This window comes from Vicia villosa, unplaced genomic scaffold, assembly GCF_029867415.1.
Source record: "Vicia villosa cultivar HV-30 ecotype Madison, WI unplaced genomic scaffold, Vvil1.0 ctg.000006F_1_1_1, whole genome shotgun sequence".
Lineage (NCBI taxonomy): Eukaryota > Viridiplantae > Streptophyta > Magnoliopsida > Fabales > Fabaceae > Vicia > Vicia villosa.
In genome coordinates, this window is record NW_026704936.1 from 647,134 (window position 1) to 655,975 (window position 8,842).

Genomic DNA, 8,842 nt, shown 5'->3' on the forward strand with positions numbered 1-8,842 from the left:
AGGTTCGAACCCATGAAAGCTTGATGGTTTTATCACGGTTGACTGCTCAGCCATTGTTATATACAATTAATTTTTAATCAAAAAACAAAAATACTATGGTAACACCTTATTTTAGAGATGTCAGCACGGTATAGTGAAGAACTATGGTGAACATAGCGTTGTTGTTTACGTATTTTGTAGTAGTGTGTATGAGTCTGCAAAAGTTTACAAAAAAAGCGGGGTCGTTGCTCAATAGCTAAATTATAAATTATATTAACCAACTTATTTTACTCCATTAATCAATTTATTTTCTCATTTAAAAATATTTTTCAATGTCAGCACACATATTAACTAAGCTACATATTGTATTAAAATTTAAAAGTATAAATATTATTGTCCGCTGTATTTGTCAACAGTGAAATATGATGTATGTTTAAGAATTTAGTGTCAAAATGGCATCTTTCTAAATTTAAAGAATATAATGTAAAAGTAAGTTTACTTGGTTTGATTTGTTTTTATGCAGGAAACTCTATAAAAATAATATAATGTAAATGTAAAAGTAATATTATTGTTCGCTGTAAACTCCAATTATTGAACAAAGGTGTTATTTTGCAAGTTTACTTGGTTTGATTTGTTTTTATGCAGGATTTGGCCTTAAAGCAAAAATTAGAAAACAGGACTTTCGCTGCAGCGAACTATTTTTCGCATAGCGAACTCCAAAAAATCAAAAGCAAAATCCAAAAAACAGGACATTCGCTGCAGCGAATGGTAGCGAATAGCATGTTGGGGAATTTGATATTCTCACCATTGATCTCCTATTTAAATTATTATTTAAATTATGTCATCTATTCGCACAAAAGGCAATGCAAGTAGCCATAGGGAAACTTATGAAATGAGCCATCAATAATTTCCAAAAGTATAAAAATAATCGATTATAATATATTCAATACCCAAATCAATAATCACCATGGTTCAAAAGGTTATCAAATAATATAAATTTTTGTCTAAAAAAGAGAGAACGAATTTTATGATTGAAAAGTTTTTTTTACAAGATCTCCTAAAAATATTTAATAATAATTTACAATTTAGAAAATACATCTTACAATTTTTAAGGGGCTAAAATTATTCGATAAAAATTTATTTATTTCATGTAAGGAAAACGTCAGCTTTATAAATTGTAAAGCAATAAAATTATACTATAAGGAGGAACATATGGCAGAAATTGTTAGATTTGTGTATGTTATGATGATATTTTTTATTTCAAAGAATGTTGATGGTAACTATTTTTCATCCTTAATTTTTCTTATTTATTGTATACACAATGTTATCCCTTTTATTAACATGTTTATCATTTTTTTCCTTCATAATAGCGGCGGTTTTCAGTTGTTTTGAAGATTCTGAATGTCCACATGATCTTTGTCCTGCTCCTAGTGAACCCAATTGTTTTTACGGCGTGTGTAACTGTGTTATTAAAACCTTCGGTTATCATGATCGGTAAGTGAAATCTTTATTAAGTGTACTCGACCAGGATCGTTTTAAATTTTTGCAAGTTCTCTGTAGGTTTTGCATAGTTTAATCATGATAAAAAAAATTAAAAATCTTATTTAATTATATTTTATTAGGGACATAGATTTATAAGACTCTATTTAGCTACGGTTTAATCGTAAAAATTATGAGACATTCTACGATAATCCTCCTTGAAGCCTCTCAAATACATTCATGTATTAACACATTGATATATTTAATAATATTATTATTTAAAAAAATGTTTTTACAACCTCATAGGTTCTAAGAAAAAATTATTTAATGAGAACTTGAGATTTATAAACTATAGTGAAAAAATCATGTTCTACTTGATACATCCAAAGGGGAGAAATATGACTAAAATTTGCAAATTTGTTTGATATAACTAATTTTCTTGTCATATTTCATGTTGCAAAAAACATTAACAATAAGTCATTTATTTATCCTTTTAAATTTTTTATTTAATTCTTATATAACATTTCATCCTACTATAGTAACATTCTTTTTATCCAATTTTTTTCGTTTCAGGAAGTACTAGATCGTTTAAAGACTGTGATTGGCCGCAAAATATGTGTCTGTCTCCATTTAATCTGAGATGTATGTAAGAGTGGTGTGCTTATGATGGAATTATGGCATAGATTCAATAAACATCATACCTAAGTGAGTATACCAATGACATGTAAAATATTCAATGAGTTATCATTCAAATGACATTTAAGTGTCAAATTTGATAATATGACACCTCCAATAATTCAATAAATCTTCACCCTATGTCTGTATAATAAAATATACCGTTTGATTGAAAGTTATTATCATATATAAGGGTGTTTGCGGTGCGGTTTTGGTGGTTTTGACAGAAAAAAATATCTGAACCGCAAGAGAAGAAATCGTGCGGTTTGGTTTGGTTCGGTTGACATTTGGAAATAAACCAAACCAAACCAATGCGGTTCGGTTGGTTCAGTTTTTTACAAATATTTTATTGAGTCATACATACACATATAGATGACAACATAACTTTGTATTTATACATTCATACACTATTAAATAAAACAAAACTCGTCATATTTTGACAACAACTTTCTATTTAATATATAAAAATTAAATAGACAAAAGTGAAATAATAAACATAAAATAATAACATAAAACAATATAAAAGTTATTAGACGAGAGATTAGTGAAGATGAAAAAGAAAAAACAAAAGAGTTGAGAGATTAGAAGAAGATGTGCGATAAAAACGAAACTGAAATAGGGAACATTTGCATAAAAATGAGAATGTGAAAAAGAAAGAATATAAGAGAGTAGAGATTAGAGAAGAAGAGAGAAGATGTATGTGGCAAAGAATGCGCGATAATGCTATTAGAGATTTAAGAAGATCAGGACTGAAATCATATGTGTTAGGATGAGAAAATTGTTCGTAATCATAAGGTTAAGGTATAATAGGTTTAAGTTTGGGTTGAATGTGAGTTAAGTAAAAATTAGGTTGTAACATAATGCGGTTTGCTTCGGTTTACAAAATACAAACCGCAAATCGAATCGAACCGTGTGGTTTTATTAAAAGATATGACCCAAACAAATCCGAACCAAATGCGGTTTTTTGCGGTTTTGATTTGATTTGGTTTGCGGTTTTCTATTGGGTTGGTTTGGTTTTGAACACCCCTAATCATATAGATATGTCTATGAAATTTCACTTCAATCAAGAATTATTTGATATGTTAAAGAAAAAGATCAAAATTAACGAATTTTATGAAGTTTTGTAAGACGTTAGTTTTTATGTATCTTGTTGATATTTCAGATGATTTTCGATTGATGTTAAATTTTATATACATGATTTATATGATAATAATTTTCAATTCAACGGTGAATTTTATCATACGGATATAGGATGAAGAGTTATCGGAGGTGTCATATTATTAAATTTAAGACATTACCGGATTGGTTGATCGCTTACTTTAAAGTGTGACTTTGTATTTTTGTTGTAATATTTGTGTAAAAAAATTACAATATAGGAAATACAACCATTGTATCTATAAAGAAAATGATGTGATAAATATAATGATTATGATATTAAGTAGAAAAAATGTTTGGTTTTAAAGTAGTTTTTGTTTAAAAGCATAAAATACCAAAAGTAAAATAATAGAATATTAGTGATTGAGTGTTGTTGGGGGTTAGATTGTAATTATAATATAATTTTATGTATGTCAATTATATTTATCACCTATTTCTTAACATTATTCATGTATAAAATAATATTGTGATACCAATCCTATTACATATTCGTGGATCAAGCGTAATACTCAAAAGTTTTTTCTTTTAAGTTAAGTTGTAGAAATCTCTTGCTTATGTACTTGAGAATTTGAAGTCTCTTATTTGTGTGTTTGAGTATTTGAAGTCTCTTACTTGTGTGGTTGAGCATTAAAAGTATCTTACTTGTGTGTTTGATTAAAGGAAGTCTCTTGCTTGTGTGTTTGAGCAAATTGTAATCAGTTATCACTATAGTGAAAATATCTTGTAGTACAAGGGGACTGGACTACTCCTGATTTATGGGAAGCATCGGGATAATTGTTTGAGTATATATTTCTTTTCTCTTTAACCTCTGAACTGTTTTATTCGCTACAAAACATTGACTCTAAATCAGATTCTTAACCTAATGTTCAGAATCTAATAAAAGGTTTCAGAAGAGAAAGAAAAAGAGTGAAAAAGTTAACACAATTCAACCTCCTTCTTGAGTTTTTCTCACCTTAAAAGGAATGCTCTCTATATTTTGAAGCAAGCCCCCAAGATCTTGGATTAAGAGGGTTGATATCTTTCTGATCCACTCAAATATCACAAAGTGTGTCTCTGAACATGGAGTGTATGTCAATGATAAAGACAAAGTCAGTCGAATAATTTTATTCATGTATATAGATCATTTGTTGATTATAGATGTAAATGAAGCAGAGATATGAAGAGTCAAGTCGAAGCTGATGTAGGAATTTGAAATGTCTGACTAGGGAACTTGTCATATTTCTTAGGGATGAAATTAAAATACTCAAGTGAAAAAGTGTTCCTGCACCAAAATAAGTATGCTTAAGATATCTTGAAGAGGTTAAGATGAGAAAATGTAATGCAGCTGCCACGCCATTAGAAACAGGAGCAAATTTGAAGAAGGAGAAAGATGATGAGTTTGTAAGTGCAACATTATACAAACAAATCATTGGATCCTTGAGGTATCTTTGCAACACAAGGTCAGACATTTGTCGAAGTTTCGGATTGTTAAGCAAATTCATGGAGAAACCCTAAGAATATCATTTAACTTTAGTTAAGAGGGTGCTGAGATACTTAAAGGATACAGTTGATAATGGTGTGTTGATGTCAAGACAAAAGATGACCAACACATATGCATAGGAACATGGCTACACTTATTCAAATTTCAGTGGAGATTAAAATGAGAAGAAGAGTATTGCAGGCTACAAATTCATGATCAAAGGCGCTCAAGTCTCTTGAAGCTTAAGGAAACAGAGCATTGCAGTTTTATCATCATGTGAATCTAAGTATGTGGTTGCATCGTGTGTAGCATGTAAAGAATGATGGATATAGATGATGCTATAAGAGCTCCAGATCATGCAACCTAAGAAAATGAAGCTATTTGTAGATAAGAAGTCAGTTATCAACCTAACCAATCTTCCTATGTGTCATGATCGAAGAAAACACATAGAGAGAATTTATTATGTTCTTAGGGATCAAGTAAGTTAAGGAAGATTGAACTTGAGCATTGCAAGACAGAATGACAACTAGCTTATATACTTACCAAACCCATAAAGAAATTCAGGTTCAATGATTTGAATAAAGCTTTGGGATGAGAAGTATCGAAAACATGAATTAGGTGGTATGTTAGAAGCTGTAATTTATTATTTTGTAGAGTATATATTCGACGTAGGTGTGCTCGACATAGTTGAAGTAGTAGAAGTCAACTATATTCGCCAGAGTCGAATATATCATTTCGTTGTTATGTCAAATCCAAAATATAACTTTGTACGTTTTAGACTTAGGTTGTAAGTTTTGGACTTTCGCCTTGATCGCCTATAATTAGGCATGCTATTGTAATAGTTTTACTCTTAAGAGTTTCACAAAGTTTGGAAATGTAGTTTTTCTCTCATTCTCTCTTTTCTAGCTTCTTCTTCTTCTTTCTCCTCATCTTTATTAAAAATCCTAATTGTCCCAATAGATAACAAATCTTGTTATAAAATATCAAGTCATGTTTAGACATAAAAGTATCCTTGGTCTAAATCTAAGAGCCCTTATCGATGTTAGATAAATTTGCAAACACGATAAATAGACATTAGACAAAAGTATAAAGATAAGCTATTTTTTAATAACTAAAACAAGAATAATGTTACAATCACATCAAATACATAGCAATCATAACAAACTATAAATTTAGCCTTGAGAAGAGAAAATTTAGCTAATGAGCATATGGTAGTAGGATAAAAGGTGTAGAAGCAGAATCACATTGGATGATCTCTCAAACTCCGAATGAGCTTACTTCACAATCCTTTGACTTATTGAACCCTCAAGATCTCTTTGATCAACACAATGACTGAAATATAAAACTAAATTGAAAACTATTTATCTGAAATAACGCCCAAGATCCTTATTTATATTTTAAGTCGTGTCTTTATTCGTTTGGTGAGCTATGATTCACCTAGTGAATTTTCCCTCCTATGGTCCCTAAATTTGTGTTCTAATTTTTTGGTAGAGGATGCATCCACCTATCAAATTAACCTTAAATTTTTGGCTAACTTCTCTCTGCTCAAGGTTCAGTGGCTTATCATAATTTTTCCCTGTAAATTTTACTTGATCCCGACTTTCAAGACTTGGTTCCTTGATCCATTAATTGCTGGGCATTTGATCTTGGTTATTTTCTTTGTAATTGATCCGCTGTCGCGCGCGGATCAAAAACGAGTTGTTTTTCAAAACCGTAGTACAACGACAATTTAACTCGAATATCGTCTCTCAAGGACTCTTAATTATTACTAACTGAAATCGAATTGGGGGGGTTGGTTTGGTTCGATTTATAGAAAAAAAACGCTTAAAATAAGTGATTCTAAAATAAGCTGTTTTGAAAATAAGTGATTATGGAGTTAAGCTAATCTGTTGTTTCGGTTCCTATCTATCATCGATTACTACAATATCACTGTCCTAAGTGGAATCTATTCATATTTGATCACAACAACAATCCACAAGCGAGATAGAAATTATAAGAATTATGTTTCTCTTTTCACCGAATTAAGCAAACGGTTAATAAAATCAGCGGATTAACGGATTAAGCAAACGATAATACGTATTCGATTGTAGGAAAACATAAATCAATCAAATAAACAAAAATATATATGATGATTTGAATTAAGCAAACAAACAATATAAACAGAATTGATATGAATAGAAAATGAATTGTGAAATTGTATTAACCTCAAGTTTTGGAATCCGAATTACATCAGATCAACTCAGTAGGGATTCGTTCGCCATGGGATCGTACAAGCCTGTTTTTTACGTGAATAGTGATGAAGATGATCAGTGTTTCGGCTGCTGCCCTAGGAGAAACTAAGACAACCCGTTTTACAATCCAACTGGGTCAAACATACGACCCAGGCCCAAAACTAATGACCCGAAACTTAAATAAAACTAGTGCTGCAACTTCAACGAATTTTATGGCCCTGCTACAGTCCAATTCTGACTTCGACTCCAACATGAAAGTCGTAGCTCTCTCTCTCTTAGCTTTCCGGCGATTATTAGAACGCCTCAATCGGACTCCTGAAACTCCAAATATGATCGTTTCCGTGCAGAATGCTAATGCTGAAAAATTAATACGAAAAACAAATAAGTGCAAAAATAAAATAAAATATAAAAACATATTAAAATATAAAAATAAATAAAACAAACCGAAGAAATGCTTAGTACAAACATGGAAGAACGTACATCAAAATGCACTGATCAGTAATCCTTAAACTTATGACATTTATAAAGTAATAAAATAGAATCAAAGCATTATATCAAAAAATTATTCATTTTATGTATAAACTAGAGGGTTTTTTATGTTTCTTTATGTGCAAATAGTCGATCTGTGTGAAAGTAATAATGATAAACATGAACTTCCCATATTTATCAGCCTTCTTCTTTGAGTATTCACGGTGAAAATGGATTTGATGATGAATTATAAAACAAAAGTATACTTTTGTTTGACGATAAAGGCTCTTGTTAGAACAAAGTTTGGTTCTACATCTTTGAAATAGTTTTGATAATAACAAACACATATTTCTAATAAGAACATATATGCTCCCTAATCAGTTATTTGTGTTTCAGAAGCTCCGAAGCAGAAAACGAAGCAGAAGGCTGCATTGAGGTAAGCTTATAAGAAGAAGAAATTCTGAACCTTAGTCTCTCAGAATCAGGAGGCTTCATTAAGAGAGAGGTTTACAAGAATAAGAAGATCTAATCTCAGAAGGAAGGTTATAAGAACAAGAAGTTCTGATGACTTTGAAGGAAGTCCACAAAAACAAGAAGTAATTGTCACTTGATCTCCCTTCTAAGAAGATCATGTTCGGAAAGTTACTACGACAAGCTCTCCAAGATCGAAGGAGTAAGACTGTCAATTGCTCGGGTTTTCACTGTGATTTCTCAGAAGCAGAAGTTCTAATAAAACTCTGATAAGGAAAACGCTTCTTGCACCAAACACTGACGTAATGCTCTGATACATTATCCTCTGATACTTAGTTCCGTTACAAGTCATTATATTCAAGATCTTCTATTAACGGCTTGATCATCAATTCTATGGAAAGAATCTCTATCTTTGGAAAGGTCTTAAATCATATTATTTCAACATTCCAAAGGTGAAAAATGTGTCTCTCAAACGGTTCAAAGGTTGCACTATATATTGAAGACACTACTGAAGTTAAAGATAATACACTCACGCACAAGCTATCAAAAATCTCTATTCATTCTCTTATTATTTTTATGTATTGTTCTTAAACATTGTGTATACATCACAGTTGTGATAAAGCTTATTAGAAGCATATTTGTAAACACATAAGATTTTATTTTGTTATATTGTTCCTTGAGAAATCGGGTTGTGGTTTATCTCAAGAAGACTTTGATGGTTGTCATTGTGAAAGTTGTTGTAACCAAGTTTGATTTAGTGGAGTAAGTCCTCGTAAGAGAGAGGAAAAATCACCTTGGCGGATGGACTGGAGTAGTTTGAGTTCAACGAACCAGGATAACCCAATCCAATCTAACCAATCCAACCTCCCTTATTATGTTTTTTGAACCTTCAGCTCTACCTACAAACACACATGTTTTTAAGTCA

The 8,842-nt window shown here is 31.0% G+C and overlaps 1 long non-coding RNA gene across 1 annotated transcript; it reads left to right on the forward strand.

The window, feature by feature from the left end:
• Positions 1-1,103: 1,103 nt before the first annotated feature.
• On the forward strand, positions 1,104-3,575 carry LOC131621480 (uncharacterized). Its single transcript, XR_009289602.1, has 3 exons — positions 1,104-1,255; positions 1,350-1,473; positions 2,032-3,575. It is a non-coding gene; the product is annotated as an uncharacterized LOC131621480 (long non-coding RNA).
• Positions 3,576-8,842: the final 5,267 nt, after the last annotated feature.